This window comes from Nuphar pumila, chromosome 6 (assembly GCF_984573655.1).
Source record: "Nuphar pumila chromosome 6, dmNupPumi1.hap1.1, whole genome shotgun sequence".
In the NCBI taxonomy this organism is placed as follows: Eukaryota; Viridiplantae; Streptophyta; class Magnoliopsida; order Nymphaeales; family Nymphaeaceae; genus Nuphar; species Nuphar pumila.
In genome coordinates this window covers 101,307,492-101,323,060 of record NC_143254.1, presented here as the reverse complement: position 1 = coordinate 101,323,060, position 15,569 = coordinate 101,307,492, and the positions used below count along the sequence as shown (strand labels likewise).

At 36.3% G+C, this 15,569-nt stretch overlaps 1 protein-coding gene across 4 annotated transcripts in view; it reads right to left on the bottom strand.

Moving 5' to 3' along the window:
- LOC149835424 (phosphoglycerate mutase-like protein 1) overlaps window positions 1-15,569 on the bottom strand; it is a 62,187-nt gene that overhangs the window by 36,331 nt on the left and 10,287 nt on the right. The window lies entirely within an intron of this gene.

Below are 15,569 nucleotides of genomic sequence, written 5' to 3'. Positions count from 1 at the left end.
GGGTCCCCCAAGGCAAGTCAAAGTCAAAAAGAAAAAAAAAGAAAAAGACAAAAGAAAAGAAAAAAAAAGAAATTACATGTATATTCAAAATGTGAATATGCGTAAAAATAAAAGGAAATACCTAAACTACCCCTATGGCTAATATTGAGAAAAATACATATTTTATATATATAAGTACTATATATACATATACATATATATAGTATATGTATATGTAGTACTTATTATATATATAAAATATGTATTGTATTACAAGATTGAGATACATAATTTAACACCCCCCCTCAAACTTAGGGCAGAATGACCGAGAGTTTGCCAAGAAGAAAGTTGAATCGCGGAGCACACAATACTTTTGGTGAAGAAATCAGCAAATTGATGTGACATGTGGAAGGTCAATGACTCCTTTGAGATAAGCCTCACGAAGATAGTGACAGTCCATCTCGATGTGTTTAATCCGCTCATGGAAGGTGTGATTTTTTGCAATGTAGATTGCACTTTTGTTGTCGCAGTACAACTTGGTGGACCCTTCTATTGTGATCCCCATATCTTCTAGCAACTGATGGATTCATACAATTTCTATGGTAGTAGTTGTCATGGCACGGTATTCAGCTTCAGTTGAGAAAAGCGAAACTTTTTGTTGCTTCTTGCACCTCCATGAAATCAGTGAGTCTCCTAAGAACACACAGAAACCAGTGGCGGAGTGACGGTTATTTAGGTCACCTCCCCAATCAGAGTCAGTATAAGCAATTAATTTTAAATCAGAAGAGGAGGACAGAAAAACTTCCTTATTTAGAGTACCCTTTATGTATCTCACGACTCGCAAGATGGCACGCATGTGAACTGAAGTTTGTGCATGTTGAAACTGGCTTTCAATATGGACTGCATGAGAGATATCTGGTTTGGTAATACTCAGATACATCAAAGACCCTACAAGTTGTTTGTAAGGGGTAGAATCTGAAAGAGCAACCCCATCATCAATTTTCATTTTTGCTCCTACTATAACAGGAGTTTCACAAACCTTTTCATCTGTAATGCCTGACCTGTCAATGATCTCAAAAGCAAGCTTAGTTTGAGATAAAAAATATCCTCTATGAGAGTAAGTTACTTTAATACCCAAAAAATAAGTTAGAAAACCCAAATCAGACATTTCAAATTTATCTTTTAAAACTGAATTTATATTCTTAACCCCATTAGTATCACTTCCTGTAATGAGCATATCATCCACATACAACAGCAAAATCATAATCCCTGCATTGGATTTTCTAACAAACAAAGTAGTGTCAGTAAAGCAAGAAGAAAAACCATTTTCCAACGTCATAGAATTAAACCTATCATACCAAGCCTTAGGGGCAAAGTTACCGGAAACGCCTATAGAATAGGGGAAGCGTGCTTCCTCGGGACGCACTTCAGAAGCGCGAAACGCGAGGGGAAGCGTAGGTTCAATTGAGGAAGTATGCCCGCCTTTAAAGGGAAGTGCGTACCCCTTTAAAGGGGAACACATTTCCTATTAAAGGGGTACGCATCCCCCTTTAAAGGGGTACCCCGATAATGGGAGACGCGTATCATCCGACTCCTCTCTCTCTCTCTCTCTCTCTCTCTCTCAAGTTTTCGGCGACCTCCGAGTTCTGGCGACCTCAAAAAATTCTGGTGGCCTCCACTGACTTCCGGCGATGAAGATGTTCAGGACCTTCAGGTACGCTATCTTCTCTCACGCTCTCTCACTCTCTCTATCTCGAATGATCTGTTGGGTCCTTGGTGAAAAGGGGACGGCAAGAAGAAGGGTTGGGTTGGAGGGCTCGACCAGTCCCAACACGAAGCAAGGGCACATTGGGCGCAGGGTGACATCCGACCACAAAGATGCAAAGGGCTCGTGAAGAGTTGATGGTGGTTGGGTTCTGACAGTTGCGAGCTAGGGAGAGGAGGACCTTTGACCACCTGTGCATGGCAAGTGGGGTGTGTGTAGCTCGACAGAGACACACAAAGAGGGAGGAGGCTCTAACAGGGAGCACCACCGACAGTGGCGTAGCTAGGATTCATGGGGGGGGGGGGCAAAAAGGGGTATAGCAAAAAAAAATTTGGCGTGATAGGGGTTCGGGGGCAGCGTCCCCGGTTTTTTTTTTGAGATAAAATAAAAAATGGCTACAATTATTAATAAAAATCTATTTCATATGGACAAATCAAACTAGTTGCTGCAGTCAGGGTTGGGCTAGGACTGGGCTACAAAAATGGATAAAAATCTATTTCATATGGAATCGGACTGGGCTAGGACTGAGCTTTTAAATTATTATTTTTTAACCGGACTGGGAGGCAGGACTGGGCTACACAGAGAGTGGGGGTTATAGATGGTGGTGGGTTCCTTATTGTATGGGTGGATTCCAACCAACTGAGATTGGGTATAAATGGGGGTTAGAGTGGTTTGGGGTTGGATCCTTATGGGTCCAACCCAAACCGAGTAGGTGAGAGGATGGTTTGGTGGAGGCTTTTGGTTTGGGTTGGATTCTTATGGATCCAACCCAAACTAGGTATTTAAGAGGCATAGTGGGTTGGGTTGGGTCCAAATGATGTTTATTTTTTTGTTTTAGTAATTGATAAATTATGAGAGCAATGATTTCATTGATTTGTGTTCTTCACTCTGCATCCTTTGCTGTTAATAATAGTTTGTTTTTTGTTTTAGGCTGATTCCATGTGGTGAAGATAATTCTTTTGACTCTTGAAATTTCAAAAGTTGAATTCTTTCCCTATTACATGGAGTTATTCACTCTAAATGATGACCACTACTTAGGTTTTTAGTGTGTCTAGATTTCTAGATTAGCAAAAATGTATTTGTTGAGCCATTTGAGTTTTCACTTTCTGTGTTTAGAATAAAAATGACTTCAAAATAATTACTACAAGTATTAGGCTGAAGGTAACTTGTCCATGGGTAGTAAGAATTGGTACTTGATGTGCTGCATAATCGAGCTCTTTTGTTATCTACATTCTTTTTTATTGTCATCCATTTGTCCTTGTGAACTTGTCTCAGTATAAAGACAACCATATACGTTTTAATGGTCTTAATCTATTGAGACTTGAGAGTTGAGAATCTGAAATGCATATTTTTGTCTCAGATTACATTTACCTCACCCAATTCTCATTCAGTGTCAATTTGAATTTTGTCTTTCTTCATTGTGATGTTGTCTTTGTTTAACAATTTTTCATAAATGCAATCTTTTGAAAGAACTTCCTTTCTTTTTCTCTTTGTCTGCTTCATCATAGTATATTATAGATAGATCTTTCATCTTTATGAATGATGCTTATTTAAAATTTTAAAGTGTTTTAGGTTGATTCATGTACTTTTATGATGCAGGTATATTTGTCTGCTCTTTGCTTCATTAATGACCATCACAAGCTATGATCACAATAATTATGATGACGATGATGATTCTTTGTACAATTTGGAGCATGAATCGTCTAGTGGTGTTGGGAAGGACAATGCAAGAAAGGGCAAGAGGTCTTCTGATTGTCCATATCAGTTTGAGGACAGAAATGAAAATTGTTTTGACGAGGAAGATGAAGAAGAATATGACTTGAATGACTACTATTCTGAAGATGACCAAGATGATGAACCACCTAACATGCATAAAAGAACAGTGCTATAGTGCCATGTATTGAAACAAAAGAAGAGTGGGCAAGGAAAGCAAGGTGGAACCCAAGTTTTTATGTGCAGGCACAGCAAAAATATTTATCATGGGTCATATACTCGAGTTTTTGCACATCTTATGGGATCTTCAAAGGGACAAAGTGTTGGGATTGCCTTTTGCCCTGTAGTTGTAAAAAATGCAGAATTGGCAAAAAAAATTAAGAGGCAAGTTCGCTGAGTGGAGGTTTCATCAAGTGCATTTGAGTTGAGAAGATCAAGAATTGATAATCCGAAAAAGCCTATTAGTATGACTACATCATCTAGTGGAAGTCGAAAAACAGTTGATATTTGTGATACCTTTAAAAAGGTAGAAAGAGATGATGTAGATCACAAAATTATCAGATTTTTGTGTGCAAATGGCATACCTTTCAATGTGCTTCGATCACCATATTGAAAAGAAATGATATCTGCAGTTAGTAAAGTGCCTGGATATAAACCCCCACCATATGAAAAAGCGTGAACAACGTTGCTTGACAGTGAGAAAGAGTGTGTTCACAGAGAGTTAAATGAATTTCGAGAAAAGTTTGAGGAGTTTGGAGTTTTCATTGTCTCAGACGGTTGGACAAATATCAAGAACAAACACTTGATAAATATACTTACCTCAAACTGTTTTGGCTCGATGTTCTTATATGCAAGCGATTTTTCTAATGTGCAACAGTCAGCTGCAAACATTGCTGAGTTTTAGAAGACGGGATTTAGACTTGTGGGGCCTTCTAATGTAGTGCAAGTGATTACAGACAATGCAACAAATTGCAAATTAGCAGGTGAAGAATTAAAACAAACGTATAAGTATATTTTTTGGTCATCTTGTGTTGTGCACACACTTAATTTGATCTTTAAGGATTTGGCACATGAGTTTCATTGGTTGGGAGAAACATATTTGCAGAGTAAAGAAATTGTGAAGTATATTACAAATCATTCAAAGGCACTAGCAATCTTTAGAAGCAATAAAAAATTAGAGTTAATAAATATTGCAAAAACAAGGTTTGCTTCACATTATACTACTTTGAAGCGCTTGCTTGATGTGAGGGAGAGCTTCAGGCTCACAGTAATTTCAGATAGATGGAGCGAGTGGAAGCAATCATGCACGGATGAAACTATGAAAAAAAGGGATGTTGCAACAGAAACAATTGTTCTTGATGATGAATATTGGGATTCTGTACGTTTATAATTATTGATTACAAAACCCATATATAAGATTATTACATTTTGTGATCAGGAAGGCCCTATAATTGGTGAAGTGTATGAAGGCATGGACAACATGTTGGGGGAAATCAAAGACAATCTAAAAAAACAACCAGATTTGTATGAAAAGATTCATAAGATTGTCTCAAATAGATGTAATAGAATGAATGTGCTTCTCCATAGTCTAGCCCACATGCTTACTCCAAAATATTACAAGTCGGAGTATCTCAAGATCCCAACAGCTGGAGGGGTCAAACGAGTTTCTCCTGGTAAAAATTTTATTCTATCTATTTAATAAAGTTTAAAGTTTAATGATTTAATTATTTTATTATTTCATTTGCATTTTCTTGTTATAGTTATTAAACATTTTTTTTGCAGAAAAAGATAATGATATCTTAGACGGTGCAATGCTCGCGCTTGAAGTGATATTTGTTGGAAATGAAAAAGCTATCTACACTTTATAGGTCACAACTTATGGCTTTTGCATCAAGAAGTGGAAGATTTAGCTGAAATGCACTAATAATAGATGCACTGAATCCTACAATGTCGGTGCTTAATTGGTGGCGTTTTTATGGTGGTGATACACCTGACTTGAGAGCATTAGCCATTAAGGGTTTTATCTCAACCTATTAGCACATCTTCTGCAGAAAGAGTGTGGAGCACCTATAGTTATATTCACAACGTTAAAAGAAATAGGCTCAATGAAGATCGTGTTGATACCTTAGTGTATATTCATTCCAATCTTCGATTGATTGACAGGTATGATTAAATTATATTGTACTTTTGTTTTGGTATTTTTTTTCTCTTTTTCTATCATTGATTATTTATTACCATTCATATTTTATATTCTTGTTATAAAAAGGTACAACAATCGCTACAAAGAAGAACCTAGTCGAAAATGAGATATCAATCCAGAACTTCCTATTGTAGAAGAAAATACGTTGAGATTAGAGGACATGCGTTGGAGAGATTTGGATGATAGTGCACAACAATCAAGCACTATTTCCAAATCCAAACTCAAAGATGCACAAACAAGAGCTCCATTACCTCCAATAATTATACGTACAAATGAAGTTGAAGAGGATACAAATCAATCCAACAAAGCTAATAGAAGTGCAGATATATAAGAGCGACTATCAGTTCCTCAAGGTCGGATTGATCGTTTCTTTAGCAGGAGACCTAGGCAAGGTATGTTGATATTGTGTTTTTTATATTTTAAATTATGGTTTTTGAACATTTTAATTTTTTAACGTATTCATTATAGGAAATGAGGAAAGGAGCGGAAGACATGGTTGTGGAGGACAAAAAACACGTGATGATGCAGAAAGTTCGCGATCTATTGCTGACTTGAAGGGGAAGAGAAAGATGACAGATTAATAAACTCTTGAATTATTAATTATTTTTTTGATGATGTAGTTGGAGTAGTCTAACTTAAAAACTTCTATATTACTTTTTTGTCATGGTCTTGTAATATTTTGTTGGTTTGATATGTACTTTTATTTTGAATCTTGCATGATGAAGTGAAGTAGTGGATTATGTTAATTTTAAGTTTAAAGTTTAGAATTTTGTAGCTTATAATTTACAGTTTAGAAATTTATAGCTTAAAAATTTAACCATATCTCTATGTAATCTTTGAGTTTATTGATTTCTCATTTTCTATGTTGCAGAGATGACAAGATTTACAACAATCACAACATCAAATAACAAGTCATTTGATTCTTTAGTTGAAAAATATACACTTTTTAATCAAATTTAATTATTTTCTTAATGCAGTATTTAGAGCTTGCATGCATTTGTTAAATGGTTACAACAAGAATGCGAATTATGATCTTCTCTTGATGTATGATTTTTTAAATGTTTGACGGTTGCAATATAATGCATTTGTTAGATAATTACAACTTATATTATTTATTGTCTTAGATACATGTTTTATTTTGTTAATGATGACATAAATCTTATTTTTTGATAAAATAAAAATATATAATATTATAATTACATTTTCGCTTCTCTTTCGATTCTTATTTGCTTCCCTTTCGCTTCTCACTCGAATCCTATGTCGCTTCCTTCTTCACTTCCTAGGTCGCTTCTGAGACGCTTCCTGGTTCGCTCCTAAGTCGACCCGCGCTTCCCACTTCCTAAAATTTTAGAAGTGCCTCGCTTCCGCTTCCCGTATCGCTTCCCGCTCCCGCTTCCTCGACTGACAACTCTGCTTAGGGGCTTGCTTTAGGCCATAGAGTGTTTTCTTAAGACGAAACACTTTCCCTTTGGGAGTCTCCATTCCAGGTGGAGCATCCATATAAACTTCCTCATTCAAATCACCATTCAGGAAGGCATTCTGAACATCCATTTGATAGATGTTTCAGTTGTTAATGGATGCAACAGTGATGAGACATCGAACAGTGACCATTTGGGCCACAGGTGCGAAAGTTTCTTTATAGTCAATCTCATACTCTTGACTATAACCCTTGGCAACTAATTGAGCCTTATATCTCTTAAGAGATCCATCATTCTTAGTTTTAACCTTAAAAACCCATCTACACCCTATTGTTTTCTTACTCTTAGGAAGATCTTGAAATTCCCATGTCTTAGCCTTTTTTAGAGCTTTGAGTTCATTTTTCATCGCAACTATCCATTCAAGACTTTTACTAGCTTCCGCAAAGTGTCTAGGTTCTACATAAGAATGAATAGCACTAAGACAGGCTCTATATCTGGGTGAAAGGAGTCATACAATATCAACCTAGATGGAGCTTTTCTATGTCTTTCGGTTCTACGAAGATTTTCCTCTTCATGAGGAAGAGTCTGACTATCATATCTTTCAAGAGCACTTCTAAAGGTGCTTCTATCTCTATGAATATAGGTGATGGGATCTCTAGATGGTCCTTCATTGATAGGTTGTTGTGAGGAGATTTCCTCAATATCAATATCACTTGAGTCATTCTGATTTGATTCATCATCACTAGAATCATCATCTTTGGCTAATAGTTAAAATAAAAAAGAATAGTCAACATTTTCATTATGTGATTCGGGACTTTTGAAAACCACTAAAATTTTCCAAAAAACTCACATTTCTGGAAACATATAGTTTTTCATTTTTAATGTCATAACACCGAAAACCCTTATGGGTTTCTGAATACCCAAGAAAGGCACAAATGATGGCCTTTGGCGAAAGCTTATCATTTTTATCTGTAAGGACAAAGCACTTACATCCAAACACCCTTAACCTGCTATAATCAGGTTCTTTTTCATATAACTTTTCAAAAGGAAAAATTTTGCTCAAATTTTTCGATGGCAGTCTATTTATGAGATATACCGAGGTAAGGGCGGCTTCAGGCCAGAGTTTCTTTGGAATGTTTTGCGAAATAAGCAAGGTTCTAGTAGTTTCTATAATATGCCTATGCTTCCGTTCGGCTAACTCATTTTGTTGCGGGGTTTTTGGACAAGATTTCTGATGGAGAATACCATAACTTTCAAGATAACTCTTGAATTCATTTAAAAGATATTCACCACCAGAGTCAGACATAAGAATTTTTAAACTTCCATTAAATTGATTTAAAATCATCATATGAAATGTTTTAAATATTGAAAAAACTTCATGTTTATGTTAAAGAAAGTATATCCAACAAAACCTAGTGAAATTATCCACGAAAATAACATAATAAGAGAATCCGCCTTTAGATATTACAGGAGCGGGACCCCATACATTAGAATGAACAATTTCAAAGGGTTTTGTTGAAAACATGGATCTTTGAGAAAAAGGTAGACTTTTCATTTTTCCAAGAATACAATCATTATAAACAAAATCTCCTTTACAAAGATGTTTAACAAAAAGCAAATAAGAGATTTTAACAATGTTGGGATGTCTCAGTCTCTTATGCCATATATGAATATCTTTGTTTTGAACAACATTACAAAATTGATTCTTGGGGACTTGAAGAAAGTCAATGTAGTAGATGTCGCCTCTCCTAGAGCCTTCCCCAATCAATCTCCCAGACTGGCGATCTTGAATCCAACATTTATTAGAAGTGAATTTTATATCGCAGCTATGATCCGAGAGTTGAGAGACCGAAAGTAAATTTTAATTTAGTTTAGGTATAAGACGGATTTTGGGGATAAAAAAATCTTGTTTTTCAAAATTTCCAATTCTTTTAATTTCAATAGGTGTTCCATCCGTCGTTGAGACAAAAGATGGAATAAAATTTTTAGAAAATTCGAAAAGGTAACAAATACTTGGGGTCATATGAAAAGATGCGTCGGAATCTAAAAGCCAAGATATCTTACCGAAAGGAGAGGAGGTAGACATAGCGGCTCCAGAAGTTCCTCTCTTGAGGAAAGGTTGCAAAGCTTCCACAATTTGATGAAGAGAAAGAGACCCATTTGATGTTGATGGTCGTTCCTCCGGTTGAGATGTCATGGCCATAGCAAGAATTTTCTTTCATTTAGGGCATATTGGTTTAATGTGCCCCGGTTCTTTACAAAAATGACATGTAAGCTTGCTATAGTCTTTCTTCACTCCTTGACCACTTGAGTTTTGATTCTTGAAATGAGGAGGCTTGTAGAACTTTAAATTACTCCCCGGTCTTGATACGGCATTAGCACCTTCATTTTCTTCAATATGAGGAGTAGCAAGAACACTTAGATGGTTCTTGCTAATCCCCATGCGAGTCTCTTCCCCACTAAGTTTAGTAATTACATCTTCAAGAGAAGCGGAAGTGAAAGCGGATAAAAGGGAAGACCGGATTTGTTCAAATTCGGGTCTAAGCCCATTCAAAAAGTTGAAGAACCTATCTTCTTCCAATTATTTGTGGCGAAGCTCTATTGCTTCTCCATTCCATTTTGGTTCGAGCATAGCAAGCTCGTCCCAAATGGAAGAGAGCTCGGCAAAGTATTCTCTTATAGACATCTCTCCTTGTTGAAGCGTTAGCGCCCTCTTTTGAAGATAATATTTATGGGATAAATCTCTAGACGTGTACATCTTCTCAAGATATTCCCAAGCTTGAGAGGCCTTCTTGAATTCGATGATATTTGCATTGATTCTTGTTTCTACGGAGGAAAAAATCCAAGCGAGGATCTTAAAATTCCTCATTTCTCATTCCTCATGCTTTTTTGAATACTCTTTAAGAGCTTTGGTTCTTTCTTCTCCATCGAGAATTTTGATTTTGCCCCCCATTAACAATGGTAATTTTTTGTTCCAGTTCAGAGATTGTGTCTTGCACATAACCCCATAGACCCTTCCCCTTTATGTGGGCCTCCATGTTCCCGGCCCAAACATGATAATTAGATCCATTTAGCTTAAAGCCGAGAGCAAAATGAGACTCTTTTTCACCCATTAAGGAGTAAAGAGAGAGGGAGAAATACGCACCAACACAAAATTTTAAGCTCTTTCTTGCACAAGATACTTCCAAAATATTTGAGAAGCAAGCTCCACCATTTCAATCTTCAAATATCCGAAGGCATGCTTTTCGAGGCACTCGAAAATGAGGATACGCAGGATCCTCCTTCAACGAGGTTCTAATACCATGTAAAAGTATCTTCAATAAGATACTAAGGACAATATTACAATATTCTTGGAAACAAATGTGAGCACACACGCACAACAAGAACACTTGTGCACAAAGAGCACAATACAAACTCACAAATACACAAATGTGAACCCAAAAGTCATAAGTTTCACTAAAAGAGCTTGGCTATAATCCCACAAGCATAGAAAATACCAGGGTTACCGGAAGCGCCTAGCTAAAAGGGGAAGCGCGCTTCCCCGAAGCGTGGGGGGAAGCGTCCCCCTTTTTTGGGAAGCGCGCTTCCCTTTAATGGGGGACGTGTTTCCCTTTAATGGGGGACGTGCTTCCCTTTAATGGGAAGTGCGCTTCCCATCATGCTTCCCCCTCGCTTCCCCTGTTTTTTTCAATTTTTTTTATTTTTTATTTTTATTTTTTCACTTCCCCCTCGCTTCCGAGACGCTTCCTACGTCGCTTCCGAGACGCTTCCTAGGTCGCTTCCGAGACACTTCCCGAATCGGTCCTAAGTGGTCCCACGCTTCCCCGCTTCCTAAAATTTTGAAAGTGCCTCGTTTCCCGCTCCCGCTTCCCGTATCGCTTCCCGCTCCCGCTTCCTCAACTGGCAACCATGGAAAATACAAAGGGGAGAGCCCCTTATTTATAGAATGCAAGAGGCCTTGGAGGGGCCAACATGTAGACGTTGGAGCCCCTCCAACGGTCACAATTGTGACGGTTGGAGGGGTCCAACGTCTACATGGTTGGGTCCCCCAAGGCAAGTCAAAGTCAAAAAGAAAAAAAAGAAAAAGACAAAAGAAAAGAAGAAAAAAGAAATTACATGTATATTCGAAATGTGAATATGCGTAAAAATAAAAGGAAATACCTAAACTACCCCTATGGCTAATATTGAGAAAATAGATATTTTATATATACAAGTACTATATATACATATACATATACATATACATATATATAGTATATGTAGTACTTATTATATATATAATATGTATTGTATTACAAGATTGAGACACATAATTTAACAGTGTCCCGGTTCATAACAATGGTAGCATATGATTTTGCCATCCTTTTTGTATTCATGATCAACTTTTTTATCACTTTGACTTCTTCCATAGTCATTGAAGTTTCTTTCATTCTCATTTTTCACAAAGTAATGAGGATTATAACTCCTAGTGTGGTTACCGGGCTTTGACATAGCAAGCACATATTCTTCATCCTTTGAGGTGGATGGTTTCTTCAACCTATTTTCTTCCATAGTTAACTCTTCAAGAGTTTCAACTATGGTTGGTACACCTCCTCTATTAAGGAGAGCTGACTTGGTCCCTTCAAATTTGAGTCTAAGCTCATTAACGAATTGGTAGAAATGCTCTGTTCTAATTTGCTTTTAACGAAATTCTACATCTTGGGGACAATGTCATTTTGACTCTAGAAGAGCCAATTTATCCCAAAGGAGAGAAAGTGTATTGTAATATTTCCTAATTCCCATCTCTCCCTGGATCAGTCTTTACTTTATTTTGCATATTGCATATGTGAGCAATATCCTTGAGACTATTCATATCTTTAAGATATTTTCATGCATTACTAGCAAAATTAAATTTCACTAAGTTAGAGCACTTGTGGATGTCCACACTATTAATGAGCCATCCAATTATCTTGGAATGGCTCATCCTCTACTCTTTTAATTTCTTTTCATAATCGAAGACGGCTTTAGTCACCTCTTCTTGAAGAGAAACTTCCTTTTTATTCTCAAGTTTATGCTCTCTTTTGATATCATCAACCAAACTTCATAGACCCTTTTCCCATATTTTGTGCTTCAATATGGATGCCGATATCACATAATTTGTATCATTGAGTCGCACGGGAATGGAGACGATTACTTCTCTTCCGTTCTCCAAGTTTTACAATAAGAAGAGAGAGAGAAAGAATGAAAGATAATACAAGATTTATTGAGAAACTCTTTGTTTCCCGATGCAACGATCCACAATCTAATGCTCCACCAAGCTCACAAGCCTCCTCTTGTTAGTATCTGAATATATAATACTGCAAGAGCACCAAATATCTGATACCATATAATGAAATGGATCAAATCCAAAGAGATGTCACTTATAGACTTGCAAGAACACACTCAATCAAGAGAAACACTTGATTGATTAAGCCACAGCACCCTCACAAGGGTCAAAAGTATTATTGTTATTGCATAGGAAATACTCTTTTAGAGTGTTAAGAATACAAAGGCCTTAGAGGCCTATTTATAATGTAAAAGGCCACAAGGGAACAGCTCAGCTCCAACAGCTAGTTGGAGCTGCCCCATCATTTCACAAAAAAGAAAAGTACAAAAGAAAATAAAAAATAAAAAATATCAAAAGGTGGTCAGCCCCTAATGGGCTGATGCCTATTACAGCTGAAATGACCAAAATACCCCTAATGGGTATTTTGGTATATATATATATATATATATATATATATATATATATATATATATATACTTAACAAAAGTGACAATTTGGATATACTTGAGTGTCCTAATCTTTTATACCAAAGAACCAAGTTTATTTCTTGGGCATAGTTACAAAAAGATTTGCTTGGTAGACAAAGAAAATTCGTATAGTAGAGGTCGCCTCTTTTATAGCCTTGCCTAATCAACTTCCCTGATTGGAGATTCTGCACCCAACAAGCCTTAGATGAGAAGAAGACCTTACACTCATAATCCGATATTTAAGAAACCGAGAAAATATTTAAGTGTAGTTTTGGAATAAGTCTACCATTCGGGACAAAATAGTTTTTGAATCTTTTATAAAACTCTTTAAATTTTCTATACTTTTGACATTTAAAGAGGTTCCATCATCGGTAGAAACACATGAAAAATATGAAGTGGTGCAATCAGAAAGTAAGGACATGTTTGGTGTCATGTGAAATGAGGCTCCCGAGTCCAATATCCAAGAGGACTTACCGAAAGGAGAAGAGGATGACACAGCGGCACCGGAAGTAGGTAGAATGGCCTTTATATATTGTTGAAGTGTATCTGCCAATTGAACGATTGACAAATCTTTAGGGTTGCTCCCTCTTTTGCTTGTCTCCTCTCTTTTGGAAGTGTATTTATTCACCAAGGCCACCTTTTGTTTTAGTTTGGGACATTCCAGTTTTATGTGCCCCCATTCATTGCAATGGTGGCAAACAATTTTTCTTTTACCTCCATTATATCGTTTCTCGAAATGAAAAGGTCTATATGTCCTCACATTATTGTCAGGTCTTGACAGGACAAGAACTTTCTCATCCATTAAGTCTTGTTTCTATTAAGATATATAACTATATATATAGTTATATTTTATGTTCTTTATGTAACTAAAATACCCCTTCACATTATAATAGGTGTCATCCAAGTAGGGGTTAACTTTGCATTTTTTATTTCTTTATTTTTGTTTCCTTCTTCTTTCATGTATTATAAATAGGGGCCAATCCCCTTTGTATGTCTAATGCTTTTTTAAGCATTCTAACTCCTTGGTAAGTTTTATTATGAATAAAATATTATTATTGTTATTGTTGTTCTTGCTCTTGTGCATTGGTGCATTGTATTGCTCATAGTGGTTGTTTGTATTGCCTATGTTGGCTATTTGTTTTGTCCTTCAGTGGACTTGTGCATGTGCATTTTGTATTTATGTTCTTATAAGCCCTTGGAGGCTCTTGTTTTGTATTTTCGTATACTTTATTAGAATTTATTTATGGCATACTTCGGCAGTGCCTCACTAATAAGAGACACGATGGTTCTATGAAGGAGAGAGGACCTCGATTGAACTTCGAGCTAAGCCCAAGCAAGAAAGAGAAAATATTCTATTTCTCAATTTGTTTTTGCCTAATCTCTATTGCATTCCCATTTGGGTTTGAGCATAGCCAATTTGTCCCATAGTGGGGACAAGAGATCGTAGTAGTCTTTTACACTTTTATCTCCTTGCTTGGTAGTGTACACTTTATCTTGGAGATAATATTGTCAAGCAATGGTATTCATAAACCATGAGAGGAATTGAGCATTAGCCGCATCCCAATTCTCCATTTTATCTTGGTATTCTTTCAAAGTTTTTATTTTTCTTCTTTGGTGAGAGTCTTCGATCTCCTTCTCTTCATGTAAGCTTTAATTGTAGTTTCGTAGTGGTTCCACTAACATATCCCTATAATTTCTTTCCTTTGATGTGGTTTTCCATAGTGGATACCCATATCAAATAGTTGGATTCATTAAGTTTGAAGGAGATTATGGTGGAGTCCTTTTCGGCCATGATCACGAGCAATGAAGGAGAGGAAGCTTGAATCTGCAACCACCAACAAGAACGTAGGATCGAGAAAGGCAAGACATAACCACACAATCCTCAAGATTTCACGAACCAATGAGCAATACTATCTTCAAACTTCAAGAGCACATGGCTCTGATGCCATGTAATCAAATAATAAAGACTACAAGAGATAGAAATTGGCAACAAGCCAAAACACAAGCTACTATGGGCAATACAAAAGCCACTAAGGCCAATACAAACGCACTAAGGCACAAGAGAGTAAGAGCAAGAGAGAGCAAACACATGAAAAATATATATTTATATTAATAAGATGTTCACAGAAAACCTCCCCAATGGAAACCCTCCCAAACCTCCCCAATAGAATTTTTTTGGTGTTTTTTCCAAAATTATGACCGTACAGATGAGTTCAGCATGATTGATTTACTATCAATCGACACTTGGATCATGAATTTTGGATAGAAAAAATGGTATTTGGAGCCTCAAAAATTTATGAAAATTGTATGTTGTTGATTTTGAAACTTGTAAAAACCTATCCATGCATCGGAATCAAATGCTTCAAGAACTGATTCCTATAAAAACAAGCATGTATATCACAACTGTACGGTTGGAATTTTGAAAAACACCAAAAAATTTCATTGGGGAGGTTTGAGAGGGTTTTCCATTGGGGAGGTTTTCAATTCCTAGGCATTCCTAATGGCTAGTTCAATAACTAAAATACATAAAATAAAAAATAAAATGTAAAAATAAATAAATACATTTTTATGGTATATATTGTTTATATATTATATGTATATACATCAATAATACATACATACTATGTAGTATATATATATATATATACATCAACATTTAACAGAAACCACTGAAGCCTCCCACTCTCGTCCTATTAACTAAATCACTGCATATACACATTTG